We start from the raw sequence: 16936 nt of genomic DNA, 5'->3' as shown, positions 1-16936 counted from the left end.
CCATATGCTCTGCAGATTTTCTATTGAGAGAGTACTAATCAAAAATATATTAGGCTAACTCCCGATTAGGTACTTACAATTACCCACAATACCCTCTGGTTATTGGCAGATTATGACTGTGAACCCTGACCCTTGACAAGTCCCCAGCGTCCTGTTCTTGCTGACAACTACAAAGTCCTAGCAACCACGTTGATCCCATCAGCGAATCATCCAATCAGCATAAATTTAAAACATTTAGGGTGCAACAGATCAGGAGGATGCAAGGGGTGAATGCTGAAGAAGGGACATTTTGTGGCTTTGCTGACTTGATATATTCTCAGATTTAAGAGTTTCCAGTTGCTGTCACCGGCCAGCTGTAATTTAGAAGCCCATGTTAGGAATTAAAATAAAGCAGCACTGATACTACATTGAGGCCCTAAGGCAGGCAGGCGTGAGGCTGTTTGAAAGAAAGGTCGTTCTATGTGTGAATATTAGGCGTGGATCAATATGTGCCTTTGTCCCAGCAACAGGGCTTCATTAGTGGGGACACAGTGGCAGATGGCCCCCCCAGCCCCCTGGGACCTGGCATGCTTCACATTACGAGATAGAAGCTAAGCTCTAGCCCCCTCCCCCACCCTGCCACCCACCCCCATCCCCAAGGGTATGGAACCCTTAATTAACAGGACAGACATCAATAAAGGTTTGAACAAACAGTGGCATTCCAACAGAGTACAACAAACAAAATTTGAGGCATCGCACAGCACGTCCAAACAAAAGGCACACGCTGTATGTGAGTCCCTGCATCTGTCCATTCACTTCCTCCTAACACTGAAGACTCGCTTACTCCTTGTACTGAACCCCCCACCCCACCCCCCAACCCTGTCCCTGAACATCAAAGGCATTATCAATAATGAGGATCGAGTCTATGAAGACCGGGACTGAGTGGAGAGAACACCTCAGACTGCCTGAGGGTTTTGCACTGAAACGCAGTCTGTAGTTCCAGAGTCACAAATCTCCTCAGAACAAGGGCGCACATTCTGCATGGCGCTGTCTGCTTCTGGTATCTTCATTCTCTTCTGTTCAATAAATAACCCAGCCACCACAATATTTTACACCGCGAAAACATCAGGGGAAATTATCTGCTGCACAATTTCCTGTATACTTTTACGTCTAACATAGGGGTCACTGATAGTTTAGTAGATAATTGAAATAGCAGAGAGTAAATTGAATTGCATACAAGGTAGAGAGTACAAGATTTCCTTTGTTTCCAGTTACACAAATGGACGAAAAGCTCACTTACAATTTCACTCAGACATTAGCAAACTTCTTCCATATAGCAAACCATAGTGAATATAGTGAAGCCAATATTCACTTAACAAAGAACAACAGTGTAGATTGTTAACAGACATAATATAATTGGAGCGAATGAAGGATAGTTTGATGACTTCCTATATTTTTTTAAAAATGGGTGAATTGTTTTAAAGTTTTCTGAAAACATAGGCTATGCATTCCACAAAGACAATCCAAATGTGAGTGCATGTTCCTGGTATCATATGGATTCTCTTGCACGACAATCACTCTACTTTCTAGATAAAAATCCTGAAAAGAAACTATGCCCAATTACACCACACCCACATCACCCCCTCCCCCCCGGCCACCCCTCTCCATTTTTGCCGCTTCCAGAACAATTGCATGTTGATTGTTGATTTTAATGCACACTGATTGTTTCATGTACTCCCACAGCTGTGAACAGGCAATGAGCAACAGGCAAAGGGACAGGTGAGTGGGGCCTGGAGAGAGGCAGATGCACTGGAGAGTTTAGGATAAACAGTTGAGACAGGCTGGGAGAGCAGTCAGCGAGTGCTCACTGCACAGAGATACACACATCCCCACTCTCCAGTAACGTGCATGTAAAAGTCCTACCTTAGTTTTAACCCGAAAAAGAAAAGCCTTACATTTGCAACCTTACTATGTGGTGTTGTTGCAGAAGCCTTCCCAGGTCCTATTCATCTAATACAGTTGATTCCTATCATTAGGACAAAGTGAAAACAAAAAAAAAAATACCTGGAAAAACTCAGCAGGTCTGGCAGCATCTGCGGAGAGGAACACAGTTAACGTTTCGAGTCCGTATGACTCTTCAACAGAACTGAGGAAAAATAGAGGAGAGGTGAAATATAAGCTGGTTTGGCCGGTGGGGGGGGGGGGGGGGGGGGGAGGGAGGGTGGAACAGGTAGAGCTGGATAGGGGGCCAGTGATAGGTGGAGATTTGTTTTTGTTTTGGATTTCCAGCATCCACAGTTTTTTTGCTTTTATATTAGGACAAAGTGCTTTGCTATCACTCAGAAACCTGCACTGTCAATCTCACTCAGAATTTCTATGTAGAGTTGAGGTACTAGGGCAGAATGCATGTGGTAGTCAGTAGTGTGGTAATTTGTAGGATTTACCATACCAAATAATGACTTAATCATCACAGCAAGGAGGTAATATTGACTTGTTCGATAGTGTAAAATGATTAATATTAGAACAGCTGTCGTTGTACATTCTTCCTGATTATCATCAACATTGATGCCAATGGGAAGAGATGTAAAACTGATGGCTGAGCTGAAATCTAGACCGTTATACACAAAGCCAAAATTACCACCTCATCACCAAGTGTCATAAAATATAAAAGAAAATAATTAAAAATTGCAGTTCCCTGCATAATAAAACTCTGATGTTAGTCTCTTGCACTAGATGCACAATTTTTGAACCCCTGACGAAATGATCAGTGGGGCCAATGGCCTCTCTCCTCACCTCACATGAACTTGGTTTCAGAACAGGCCTGAGGGTGTTTGAGCCAATGGGCTGAATAACACTGGGGGGTTGGATGGTTCAGTCCCACAGGAACAAAGTCAGCTGATATGCTCCATGCTGGCCTGTCCTACAGCTATAAAACGCAGCTGGGCAGCTAAACAAGGGCCAAATGGGGCTTCTGCCCCTCACTGGGGAGGGAGTTCCACCCTCTGGAGCTCCATCAGTCCCGGCAGCGTCAAGTGTGCGTCCCCGGCATCTGCCAGGACTGCAAGAGAAGAAGGAGGAAGGTCGATGGATCCCCAGAGCAGGTAAGTCTGGGGACCTGAGCAGGAAGGTTTTGGGCCCCCATCTCCTGATCGGCAAAGGGTCTCTCCTGAAGATTGAACTCCCCCGAAGATTGAACACTCCCTTCCTTCCTGCCCTTTGAAAGGAAGAACTTCGTTAAAAATGTTGGGCTTCCTGCTCCCTCCCGACTGCCCACATCAGTCGTTTTATGGCATGGGCAGTGCATTATCAGGGTCATTTGGCTTGGTAACAAGCCTAATTGGCCCTCGATCACATATGTGAATATGGTGGGCTGACTGCCAATTTCGGTGCCCGCCCCTTCCCTTGTATTATGGGGTGAGCTCAAGGGTGGGTGGAAAGGTGGTGGGGTGGGCATCTGCCCTATTTTACATGACACCCCCTGTTGATAACACTTGTGGGGTCACATAAAACACAACCCAATGTCTCTCAGCATCTGGGTATCTCCTGCTGCCAGCTCACACTTTTCACAACCTAGTGCTTCCAATTGCTGATGACAATGTCAAATCCATCCTGCCATCTCCGTTTTGGCATTGCACTCCTTTAAATCCTTGGTGGGTGATGGGGGAGCAGCCAGGGTGGGATCGACCAGGGGTGCAACGGTTAGGGCTGGTGCTGGAGGTGGGAAAGGACCGAGTGGTATTATCTGAACTTCTGTTTCTAGATTTCCCCCCTCCTTTCCTGAATGCACCAACTCACACTGGGCTGTGACTCCACAAGAGACAGCAGCTCTTCAGTGCATCACCCAAGTGGCCAATTAAGTTGGGTCAATCAGAGCTGAGCTGGGCTCTAGCCTCACCTGATGTCCCCATATAATGGATCAATTTCCAACAAGAACCAGTCATCATAATCATCAAAATTACAGCACAGAAGGAGGTCACTTGGTCGATCAGGCCTGTGCCGGTGCTCGTTCGTTAGTTGCAATTCTCTACTCTCATTCAATTTCCCTGCCCTTTCCCAGTATCCTTTTATATTCTCTCTTTTCAAATACTTAGCCAATTCCCTTCCGGTTTATACGTATCTTGGCAGTAGGATCTCCCAATAACTCTCACTGTGGACAAACTAATTGTTCTTCTAGTGAGAATTGTCCATTTTGTTTTGTTAGTAATGCACCAGCCAGAGGGAAAAAGCTTCAAATATTTATCTTCTCAAATTCTCCCAGTTTTGCAATCCTCTTTTAAACACCCCCTTATTATTCCCTGTTGCAGTGGGAAAAAAATGCCCATTTCAGCCTTTTCTTCATAACTATAACCTCTCATTTCCTGGTACCATTCTAGTGAATCTTCACTGTCCCCTTTCTATGGCTCTGATATCTTTCCTCACATGATGTGCCCAAAAGTGCACGCAATGTTCCAACTCTGAACATGGTCTAACTAACATCTTGTACAGATTCAATATAACTCCCTTGTTTTCATTTTCAAAGTCCCATATGGAAAATGAGATTCTCATTTGCTTTTCTTAGAGCTTTTTCTACCTGTAACAGAAGTGAAAACCCTATCTGATTGCCCTTCCCTACCATAGATTTGCTAAAACTAATGGTAGTATCCGTGCCATAAGTTGGTGAAGATCAGTTAACTCAATACAAGCCTGACAACCAAAGTGAGATCTTCTGATTTACCTAACTTCATATCATAGGATGCTGTACCATTATCTGCATATAAATCTTTCTTCCCTCTCCCTCCTGTTGACTTGCTTTGTCTTTCCTTACCCAATTCTCCCACTCAGTCTGTTCCCTCATCTCTCTCTTCCTTTATATTTTACTGTCTGCTCTACTCAGGAAATACTAGGGAGACTCCTGCATCTAAATTTGTGATTAATTGATCAATAATGTGCACAATACTGGACTACCAAGTTAATCAATTAATATGAGGACAAAGAATAGATCAAGTTGACAATATTCAGATGGAGCAACTGTTACCGTTTGTTGGATATATGTATACCATCGATTCAAAAGCAAAGACACTTGTAGTACTGATTAGCAGTGAGCAGAAGCATCCAAGTATATGTGAATAATTTGGAATGGATGAAATGTTGCTCCATGTATCATTAATCTGGATAAGAATTGGAAGAAGAGGCCCCTGCTTCGCTGATAACATTAGCCAAGCTGCCTGACTTCAATCTGACAGTTGCCAACTGCTCCTGTTGGGACAGTTGCAATTTTTTCAACTCCTTCACGCTACAACCTTGTCCTAAGTTTTCATATCTATCCCTTTGCACTTAAAACAAATAGGATGGAAAGGTGCTAGTTTCCCTTTGTGGCACACGGACCAGGGCTGGCCTGGAGTCTCCAGGAATTGAAGATCGATCTCCAGGACACTGCTGGGTGGAACGCTGAAGAAATATCACCAGGGGATGAAAAAAGTTTTTTATTTTTGTCACTTACTTTGAACATTTCTCTTTACCAGATATAAAAATATTGAAAATGGGGAAAACAAGGCTAAGATAAAAGCAGTATCTTTTATCTTATGCTGGAAATCTGAAATAAAAACAAAAAATGCTGGAAAAACTGAGCAGGTCTGACAGCATCTGTGGAGAGAGAAATAGAGTTAATGTTTCAAGTCCGTATGACTCTTCTTCAGAGCTCTGAACAAAAAAGGCTGTTTGGCTGACAGGCAAGCATTATCCAATTGGGTAATGAGTCTTTTTGTTTTTGTGTCGGTGTCGGAAGGCAGTGTGCCACAAGGATCGATGCGTTGGCTGACTGGTAACTGAGAGTGGGGTAAGCCATGAAAGGAAACCTCCAGGAATACATTTAATCACAGTTGGCAACCCTAAAAACAGCCACAGGTTTCCTCACAAGTAATGATTCCTTCATAGTTATACAGCCAGTCTTCAGTGATTCCCACAGATATTTTTTACATCTCTCCTCTCTTCCCTCTTTCATCTCCAATAGTCCCCTTAAATCTTTCTCTCTCTCCCCGTATTCACCCTTCTCCTCCATCAACTTGGATTCTCCAGTAGCTCTATTACCCTCTTTTACCCTTCTCATATCCCTGCATGCTCCGGTCTGACTCGCTTTCTCTGTCCTTCCTCTGTTCTCTTGCCTGCCTCACCAATTCCTTCTCTCTGTCTACCGTCTCATCCTTGTCTCAGATCATGGTTGTCTGTGTGCATCTCAGTAAACAGTCTCTCCATGCTCTGTGTCCTGCCATGCACCCTGTGAGCCTTTGCTGTAAAGCCACTGAATTAAGTCAGTGGGCATCCAGGGTTGACACACAAGTCAGGCAATGACCATCTCTAACAAGAGAGAATCCAATCATCACCTCTTGATGTTCAATGGCATGACCATCACTTAATCCCTCATTATCAACATCCTGGGGGTTACCATTGACCAGAAACTGAACTGGACTAGCTATATAAATACTGTGGCTACAGAGCAGGTCAGAGGCTAGGAACTATTAGTCAAGTAACTCACCTGCTGACTCCCCAAAGCCTGTCCATCATCTATGAGGCTCAAGTCAGGAGTGTGGTGCAATACTCCCCACTTGCCTGGATGAGTGCAACTCCCACAACACTCAAGACGTTTGACACCATCCAAGACAAAGCATCCCGCTTGATTGGCATCACATCCACAAACATTCACTCCCTCCACCACCGACGCACAGCAGTGTACACCAACTACAAGATGCACTGCAGGAATTCACCCAGGCTCCTTCAACAGCACCTTCCAAACCATGACCACTACCATCTAGAAGGACAAGGGCAGCAGTTTCATGGGAACACCACCACCTGGAAGTTCCCCTCCAAGTCACTCACCATCCTGACTTGGAAATATATCTGCGTTCCTTCACTGTTGCTGGGTCAAAACCCTGGAACTCCCTTCCTAACAGCACTGTGGGTAGACCTACACCACATGGACTGCAGCGATTCAAGAGGGCAGCTCACCGCCACCTTCTCAAGGGCAAATAGGGATGGGCAATAAATGCTGGCCCTGCCAGTGAGGTCCACAACCCCTTGAATGAATAAATGAAAAACAAGGCAGCAGATGGAGTATAATCTGGAAAAGAGTGAGTATTCACTTTGGTCATAAGAATAGAAAAGCAGAATATTTTTCAGAAGGTGTAAAACTTGTAAATGTTGACATTTGGAGTAGACTTGAGTGTCCTCGTACAAGAAACATAAAAAGTTAACATGCAAGTATGGCAAGCAATTAGGAAGGCAAATGACATGTTGGCCATTATTGCAAGGGGATTGGAGTGCAAGGATAAAGAAGTTTTATGTTATGAATTTTATAGAGATGGATAACTTTAAAAAGCAGATTTCCAGTTAATAGCTGAAAGAATGAAATTAAAAGATTTTACATTTTAAGATTTTTATTTTACTGATTAAATGACTGTAATTTTAGTCTCCTTATTAAAGAAGGATATAGTTGCATTAGAGGCAGTGAAGTGAAGGTTCATTAGATTGGTCCCTCGTCATCGACGGTGGTCCCTCAGAATTGAGGGTGACGTCCATCAGTCTTGGTGAGATTTTAGATGATTGAGGAGCCCAATTCTGGATCCACATGTCCTTCCGCAGTGGGGGCACATTGTTGCACAGGGGAGTGGAAATCATGCCTCTGGGTTGGTTTCCTTCTCCTTCCTCTGTGATGAGAGGGTTTTCCTTTGATAAGAGAATTGGGTCTATTTTCTCTGGAGTCTAGAAGAATGCGAGGTGATCTCAATGAAACATTCTAAAGGGGCTTGACAGGGTAGACATGTAAGGTTGCTTTCCCTGGCTGGGGAATCTAGAACATGGGGGTACAGTCTCAGAATGAGGAGCCAATCATTTAGGGCGGAGATGAGGAGAAATTCTTTCATTCAAAGGGTTGTGAATCTTTGGAATTCTCTACCCTAGAGAGTTGTGGACACTTCATCTTTGACTATATTTAAGGCAGATCTGGGATAGACAGATTTTTGGTCTCTCATGGAGTGAAGGGAGTGGGCAAGAAAATGGTGTTGAAGCCAGCAATTAGCCTTGATCGTATTGAATGGTGGAACAGGCTTGTCAGGCCATTTGGTCTTCTCCTGCTCCCATTTCTGATGTTATGATGTTCTTATCTGTCTTGTGGAGTGCCCTCTGTATGCCCTAATAATTCAGTTCAAATCGGATTTCTTACCAACTAAGCCAATAAGCCTCCTAGGATGTCGCTTCTATCAAAATAGGGAGAAAAGAGATATGTTTTTAACAGATGAGATTTCAAAATTTTCGGTGTATTATGGAGGTATGTCCAAGAGTTGCCTTTTTGGATGCAGCCTGGAAGTCAGCAAATCTGCAGTACCAGCAGTAGTCATTCAGTAACTGAAGGGTTAATGATGTGATGCTTTTCTGTTTATGATTTTGTACCATTAAAGGATTCACGCTATGGCTTTATAGCTGCAGAAATCAGTTTTCCAGCCTTTACCACTCCTGCAGTACAAACCGAGACCATCAGCTCAGAACAAATAAAAGCTTCATCTAGATTTCATTGCACATTATTTTTGCAACAGTCGCTCTTTTATGGATGGAAAAACACAGTCCTTATCACATGATTCAAAATCAAATAAGATCTTCAAGCAATGTTTTGGAAAATTTGTGGAAAGGTTCCAAGTGATTTTTTTCTTTCTTATTTAGGCTACAGTCCAAAAATATTGGATTCAAATGGACTTGTCCCAGCTGCTGGACCTGCATGTTGCTGAGCTTTCACTATCATTCTATTCCATTCAAATAAAGCCATTAATGGGGTTATACATCACATCCTGTTTCATAGTGGATAGTGATTAGCAGATTAAGATACGTCCCCTTAAAGATACACGTACATCAAAATACAACAGAGTAGGTCATTCAGCCCCTTCAGCCTGGCTGACCTCTATCTTAACTCCACATATCCACCTTAGCTCCATGTCTCTTACCCAACAAAAGTCTTCCTGTCTCTGTTTTGAGATGTTGATTCAACATCTACAGCCTTTTGGTGAGAGAATTCTAGATTTCCGCTGCCCGTTTGTGTGAACAGGTGCTTCCCAGTTTCACTCTTTAGGCCATGCCCTAAATTTTAAGACTACGCTCCTTTGTTTTTGATTGCTCCACCAGAGCGAATAGTTTGTAATAAAATCAGAAAGTGCTGGAAATAGTCAGCGAGTCTGACAGCATTTGTGGAGAGGGAAACAGAGATAACGTTTTGTGTTGGATATGACTCTTCTTCAGAACTCTTCCATCAGAACAAAGCTTTGTTTTGTTTCAAATTTCCAGCATCCACATTATTTTGCTTTTATTTTAGAGTACGCAGTTTCTCAGTATCTATCCTTTTGAATCCCTTCGTCATTTTAAACAGCTTAATCAGATCACCCCGTCAATCTTCTATACTCAAGTGAATACAAGTCAAATTAATGCACCCTATCCCCATAATTTAATCCTCTATGATTTTGGTCAGTGTCTGAAGTCAATTTATTCTCCTGCAAAAATGCTAATTCATTGTTTCCTGAACTATCAATAAAAGAGCAGCAGTCACTAAATCAGTTAGCATAGTCACAAGACTAAGCTATTAGGCGCTTCCTGCTGCCAGCTCATGCCCTTTGTGTTCATTAGAAAGGAAGACTTGCACTTATAGTGGCTTTCACAACCTCATCCCAAAGAGATTTACGGCCGATGGTGTACATTACTGAAGTAAAGTTCTTGTTGTAACGTATAAAAGCTGAAAGCCAATTTGCGCACAGCAAGCTCCCACAAACAGGAATTAAATAAATGACCAGATAATCTTTTTTTTGGTGTTCACTGAGGGGCGCAGGGTGGCCACAACACCAGAAGAACTCCACTGCTCTACTTTGAATAGAGCTGTGGGATCTTTTACCTCCATCTGACAGTGCAGGTCTCATCTGAAAGATAGTACCTTTGACACTGCGGCACTTCTTCAGTGCTGTATTATATTGTCAGCCTGGGTTAACAATGTTTCATTCCAGTCTTCTCAAATAAGATCTCATCATCTTAATTTTGGCCTTTCCTGTCAGCTTGCAACAGCTGGGACTCATTCCATCACTTTCCAAAGACACTGAGCTTCAGCTATACTTACATATGCTCCGGGCATTCCAGTTTTCTCATTAGTATGTGCTCAGTTATTGTACTCAGGCCACACCTCCTCATTACTGCCATGTTGGCCACTCTGTTCCCTGCACTGACATGCAATATGCTCTACTTTGAACTGACAATTTAAAGTCATTTATTACACTATGAAAATTGAATTGTCCAATTTTGAATTGATTTGGATTCAAATTTGAATTGAGCAGTTTAAAGAACTATTGCTAAAAAACTGAACTGTCAGTTCATTTTAAAGAAACAACTGTGAATTAGGAGCTGTACTGGACCCTGCTTGTATGATTTGTTCATTCCACCCCAGCTTCTGAGTTTCCACTGGAATCCAGCTCTAAGTGTCACCTGAACACTACCTAGCCTTATAAACTCTACTTCCCACAACCCATGAAACATCTCTCCTCTTCCAGAGAATGAAACGGGGACTGGTTCCCATCCTGTCAGCTGCAAAGTGGGCAGGTTAATTATAATTACCCCATAGTGATTTATTTCAAACTGCAGGATTGTTATGTAAACAAAGACAGCAGCTATTTTGCATCAACAACATTCCACAAGCATCAACAGGATGAATGACCGATTAATCTTTGTGTTGATTTTGGTTGAAGGAAGAACACATAAGAACTAACTTTCTGACCTCTGACTAGGCCCACCAGATTTTTGGCACTGACTCGCACAGGTAGCTGAGACCTTGATTAGTGTTACACTGACTCACACTGCACTAGTGTGTCATATTGTGAGAAGATCAAACCTTAGTAAGGGACTTAAACCCACAAGTTTCTCAGTCAGAGCCTGCGTCAAGATAACACTCAGAATTGTAGTGAGTTAATTCTGATGACCCTCTTGTCTTCCATTCAAACCAGTCTGACACTTCTCTTCAATCCTTACACAAACCTACTTTTTGGCGAAAGAAAACTAGGCTTCATCACATGAGGGTCAACAATATAAACTCTTCCTGTTAATCTTATTAAAGTTTTGACTCCTTTGCTAGAACTGGAACAAAGCAACACTTATTCAGTGAGAAAATAATTTTTAACACCAAGATATCATTGCAGATCAATGTTTGCTTTATTTAAACCTCATTACAATCAAAATTACTCTCCTAATTGCAGTCAAGTTTCAATAAATTCAATGAGACTGATCATAGTGCTTCATGAAGCATTGTAGAAGGAGCTTTACTCTGGACTTAACCCATACTGTACCTGACTTAGGATTGTTAGATGGGACGTGACGAGGGAGTTTAGCTCTACATCTAATCTGTGCTGTACCTAATCTGGGAGTGTTTAATGGGAAAGTGTAGATGGAACTTGGTTCTGTCTCTAACCTGTGGTTTATCTGGCTTGCAGGAAATTGAGTGATAGATTGCAGGTAGATTTGTATGGCAGACATGTATCTTCTAGAATGACAGCGAGCAAAGGCTCAAATATATAATCATTAAGTTCAAGCGCTTAAGTTACTGTTGCATCATGTTTAATTATTTTCCTTTACTGAAGGCATTAACTCCATGCTGGGATATGGTACCATGACCTTTCAGCGCTAACGTATGAACCAAGACAGTGGCTATCAAAGTGTATTTACACACAGTGTTCATTAACTGATGTCCAGCTACAAGGAGTTCCAGCCACAGTCAACTGATCGTAAACAGCAGCAGGTGCCCTAGTCAGTTTTCAACTCCCTAAGCCGTGGGTACTGAGGTTAATTATTCCACCCTGACCATCATTGCCAACGCAATCTATGCCAGCGAGACATGGAAGAGAACAGCAAATATCATGCGATTTGGATGTCTTTCACCAGTGCATGCCTGTGTAAGATCCTGGACAATACATGGAGAGACAGCATTACCAATGAAGTGCTAGAGGACTGGTCAGAAGTGCCTGCAGGTCATCATGAAGGAGCAATGACTGAGGCTGACTGGACATGTGTTTTGCCTACCTGAAAAACACCCTTCCCCCACAGTGGCAGTAGACCACCAGGCGGAAGACAACGGGGCCATAAGAGATTACGATGGAGATGCAGCGGGGCCGGTGGTGAAGTCCTGATGCCTGTTATTCTCCACTGGACCAGAGGAACCAAGTCTAAATAAGTCATCGTTACCAGCTGAAACCAGTGACCTCAGCTCAGAGTGGCAATCAAACCTTGCACCTTTCTTCTTTACAAGGCTTAGCTCCCATTTTTGTCAGCGAGCTGAGCTATTGAGACTGAACTCTTCCTTTTTAAGCAATGTTTAGACTCTACTGCCTTTTCCTAACCTACTAGCTTTTTAATCAAAAAGAAGTAGGACAACATCCTCACTTGGTTAGGACCATAGGACGAGGAGTAGACTGCTTAGCCCCTCAAGCCTCAAGTTCTGCCATTCGATTAGATTATGGCTGATTGGTATCTCAACGCCATTTCCTCACTGTTGCTCCTTATCCCTTAATACTCTGAACTAATAAAAATCTATCGCTCTCCGTCTTAAAAATTCCACTTGACCCTGCATCCCCAGCCTTTTTGGGAGAGAGTTTCAGATTTACACTACCATTTGATTTGTCTCATCCATGAAATGGCAAAATTGACTTTAAATTGAAAAATGGAGCATTGGAGGAGGTTTTAAAACTGGTTCATCAGATATTTTGCCTTATAAAGGATTTCACTTTTACTTATGTTCTGCAGACACCTTGAGAAGCTGTAATAAATAGAAATGGGATCAAATTATTACCATTTTACCAGCTATGGGACAAGAATGAAAAAGCTGGTACATCTTGCTTTGATATGGGAGGGGAGAGGAATTCGAAGTAGCAGGTTGCTCCAGGTTTATTTCAGATTAGAAAGCAAATTCCTCACGTAATCCTGACCGACAGCTCTGGATCAGAACCTTAAGCTGTGAGCAAACTCCTGCCTCGCTTCTGTATCCCATCGCTGAGTGCGGAGTGTAAGCAGCATTAAGCCTATTATTGCTGCTTTCGGAAGTTTGTGCGTTGGCCCTCTCCAGTATCAGCACTAACTGTGTAATTGCTCAGGAATAAGAGGATTAAGCTAATCTTCCAATTGGCCTTTTATTGGGGAGGAGGGTAAAGGGGCTAATAGAAGCTGCTGAACTCAGGTAAACAGAAATTGCCTGAAAGACATCTGTCATTCAGCGGAGCGAAGAACCCACTGGCCGTCCTTTGAGAAGCTTTGTGCTTCTTTCCCTTCTTTTGCTCCTCATGGTGAGGGTTGTCAGTGCTGGGAAACTGAACATTGCTTTTCTATTTTGCGACACTGGCATCAGATTTTCAACTTGCCACCCGCATGTAAACCTCACATTGCAGATCCCATGGCTGTAATTGAAACCATCTCCAATAATTCCTGTTGAGATAAATAAAAATTGGCAGCTTCTGTACTGATTTTATCCTGATTTTTATACCTGGGAGGCAAGTTGAGAATCAACCCCAGGTAGGTCTGCCACAAGTAGACACAGCTTAATCCCTGTTAGCCACAGGGAAAACCGCCCTCTGCACAGCCCCATTACTATACCCAGGTAAGATGTAGCATGGGTTATAGTCAAGCATAAATCCCCTCGAATTGTCATAATCTTAGCCTCAGACCCAGTTCCACTGTGTCAGTCTGACATTTGCACTTCCCATGGCTTCTCTGGATTGTAAAGTGTTGAGTCTAATGATAGCTATGAGCATGCGCGTAAGGAGCTATGTCACAGTGATGCCACTCACTAAAAGGAGGTGAGTGTGAAGCATTTCGGAGAGTAGCTCCTGCTATGTCTTGCTCTTATTTAACCTTTGTAAATAGTTAGCATGTAAATAAATGTTTTTGAACAAAAGACCATTGCCTCCAGCAAGATCTCTTCCAGAGTAAGAAGCCAATAAATTAACCCACAATAACTGATGAATGACACTGCCAATTTCGTGCCATTGTTGGTAACTTGAGAGTGGTTTGCACTAGGAATTAGGTTGCGATATCCTAAAAAATATTTCATGTTGGAGCCTCGAAGCTGACAGAAATAAGGGAGGGTTTTATCTCATCAGTCTGTGTGCCACTTTAGGTTCTATACCTGGAAATATGGTAAGAGAATGTGCACAAGGGATCAAAAGCACATGGTTATACACATTAGGTAAACGTTGTGGGCTGTGCAGAGCTCGGTCACACACACAAGTCCGAACTCTGCTGATTTAGTTCATTTCAGCTAGGGGAGTGGTGGGGAGGCATGGTGGAGTAGCCTACTAAAGTTGACTGTCTAGGCCACTGGAGCTCCACCCCAACATGAGTCGGTGCCCTTGGGAAAGAGGGAAGGGAAAGAATAAGACGTGTAATTAATCAAAATCCGGAGAATTTGCACTTTCCTTGGCAGTTTGCACGTGCCAAGTTAAATTAATAAAGCATGCAAAGACAGGCGAGATCAATGCAAATTCCACATTTATTGACTAGTTAAAGCTTGTGATATTCAGGGCCTCGCAGGGCACATTATGATGGCATTCCACATTACTTATTAACAGAGGCAATTTAACTTTGAGAGTTGCAAAAACACAAGTAATTGTTAGCTGTATTTGGAAGTTGCAGGCACAATCCAGGCATATATTTAATATCATCAGCAGGTTTCCAAGGATGTGCTCCTGAAACCTTTAGGCATTCCTGCACTGCACTGAGACTGAGAGCATGAAATAACCATTCCAATATTAAAGAAGCAAATACATCATCAGAAAGAGAAAGTTTACCTCAGACTACACATTGTAGCATTTTTATCTGCCTTTTCTAGAGGATTCTGTTAATGGAGAATTCTCCCATAACCTTCTGTATGCAATACTCCAGGGTACTGTTGATAATTAGCAAGTCAGCATGGCTCATTAATAAGACCTGGAGGGTTAGGCCTATGAAGATGGGCTGGAAGTCTTCCCACTCAGCTCCAGGGAATTGTGCAAACTAGTGCTTTAATGGGCAGGCCTGGTTGGACATGGTATAGAAATTCGGTGCTCTGGGATGGTAGAGTGTGCAGGTTCCTGTAGTGGCTTTGCAGACACATAGGTTCCCTTGGGTCTTGACAACTCATGACAAATTTTGATGGAATTACTTAAGTGACGGATGTCTCTACTGAGAGACAGTGAGCACTTTATATCAGCCATAACCCAAAACTCCAGCTGTGTGAATTTCTCAGTCACTTGGTTTGAAGAATCTGAAGCATGATGGTGGATTGCTGCATGTGTCACAGAAAGAAAAGTCCCTCCATAACACAGCCAGCAAGGAGACTCGATATGATCCATCTTGGTATTTGCTAACTTATGGGTCAGACAGAAAGCTTCCCTTGGGTAACTTGGGTATAAACTAGGTGAATTGGGCATAATCTGTGGAATTAAGCAAGGGCGGAAATTCATACACCACGTGTTTAATGACTTTTTCATGTGAAGTGACTTTGTCAGCTTGGAGCATGGAGGGCAATTTTGACTTAGCCCATCTGCAGGGAACAACGTTTTACACCCTTTCCAATTTCCCTCTCCATTTTAAAAATTTATTCTTTAACTGGGTGTGGAAGTCGCTGGCCAGGCCGGCATTTATTGCCCATCCCTAATTGCCCTCGAGAAGGTAGTGGTGAGCGCCAATATTAAAGTCAGTGAACTGCAGTAACACCCAGCATACCACTCAATCCCATGAGTTTCTCACCCAGCGAGTTAGGTTAAAATTACCCCTCTCATCCCCATATTTGGGCTCTCTGTTTGCTGACAGGCAGGCCATAGTCACATTGGCTACTTGGATGAAATCTACCTTTGTAGAATTACTTCTGTTGTAAGATATCAACCCTGGACAACTCCTTCACAGTGAAATGAAGAAACCTTAATAAAGGATGACAGCCCATTGTCCAAGGCGTCAAAAGAGTTGGAAAAAAGATATGGTGAACCAAGGAGCAGTGTTTAAGTTAAATCACACTAATAGTAAGCAACAATACTTGCAATAATATAGGTGGGGAAAGTCCAACAGAATCTTAAACAATCAAATACAATTGGTGAAATTGCATTATCTGATGCCCTATTCATTTCTGTCTAACTCCTAAAGTAGTTTTTCATTCCATAGATATTTGATGGTGATTTTCTAGAGACTAACAGCAAACAGCTGGCATGCTTCAAGAGCCTAGATTCCGAGCCAGTGCTTGGTCAATGTGTCTGAGGGGCACAGTAATTGCAATCTCGGAAAACCAAATCGACAGCATTGTGCTGTGTGTAAGGTTATGGTCAGCAACATCAACTCCACTGCCTCTCCCCACCACCCCGACCCCCACTCAGACTGAAGGCAGCACAGTCTCACAGCACCAATCCTCAATCTGTTCACTTGGAAAGGATTCTGCTATTTTTAAACCTTCCAGCTCTTTTGGATCCTGATGTGCAGGCAACTCTGGACAAATCATTCAAAAAAGCCAGGCTTTCCTTCTGCAAGCCTTCCACACAGCATGGCTCTTAGCGAAGAGGAAGGCAGTGCCAAAAGACCTGTAGTGTGCTGCGCTGTCAGAATAAGCAGACCCATAACAAGAGATAATATCCATTCTATTCAGAATATGCTTTTCTTAAATAATCCTCAGGCTTTACTGGTTTTGTCTGCATCAAAGCAAAGTGCACAAATAGTCATAATTAACTACAGAAACCATAAACTGAGGAAATAAGTACAAACTGTCTTGAAGCACCAAACATTCAAAACAACCATAAAGACTGGTCAAAACAAAAACAGAATTACCTGGAAAAACTCAGCAGGTCTGGCAGCATCGGCAGCAACTTGAGTTCTGTCGAAGGGTCATGAGGACTCGAAACGTCAACTCTTTTCTTCTCCGCCGATGCCGCCAGACCTGCTGAGTTTTTCCAGGTAATTC

At 42.9% G+C, this 16936-nt stretch overlaps 1 protein-coding gene across 4 annotated transcripts in view; it reads right to left on the bottom strand.

Moving 5' to 3' along the window:
* Positions 1-16936, bottom strand: part of robo3 (roundabout, axon guidance receptor, homolog 3 (Drosophila)) — a 309406-nt gene that overhangs the window by 209223 nt on the left and 83247 nt on the right. The window lies entirely within an intron of this gene.

The sequence above is a fragment of the Carcharodon carcharias genome, chromosome 25, assembly GCF_017639515.1.
Source record: "Carcharodon carcharias isolate sCarCar2 chromosome 25, sCarCar2.pri, whole genome shotgun sequence".
NCBI classification, from domain to species: Eukaryota; Metazoa; Chordata; class Chondrichthyes; order Lamniformes; family Lamnidae; genus Carcharodon; species Carcharodon carcharias.
This window is presented reverse-complemented; position numbering and strand designations above follow the sequence as displayed.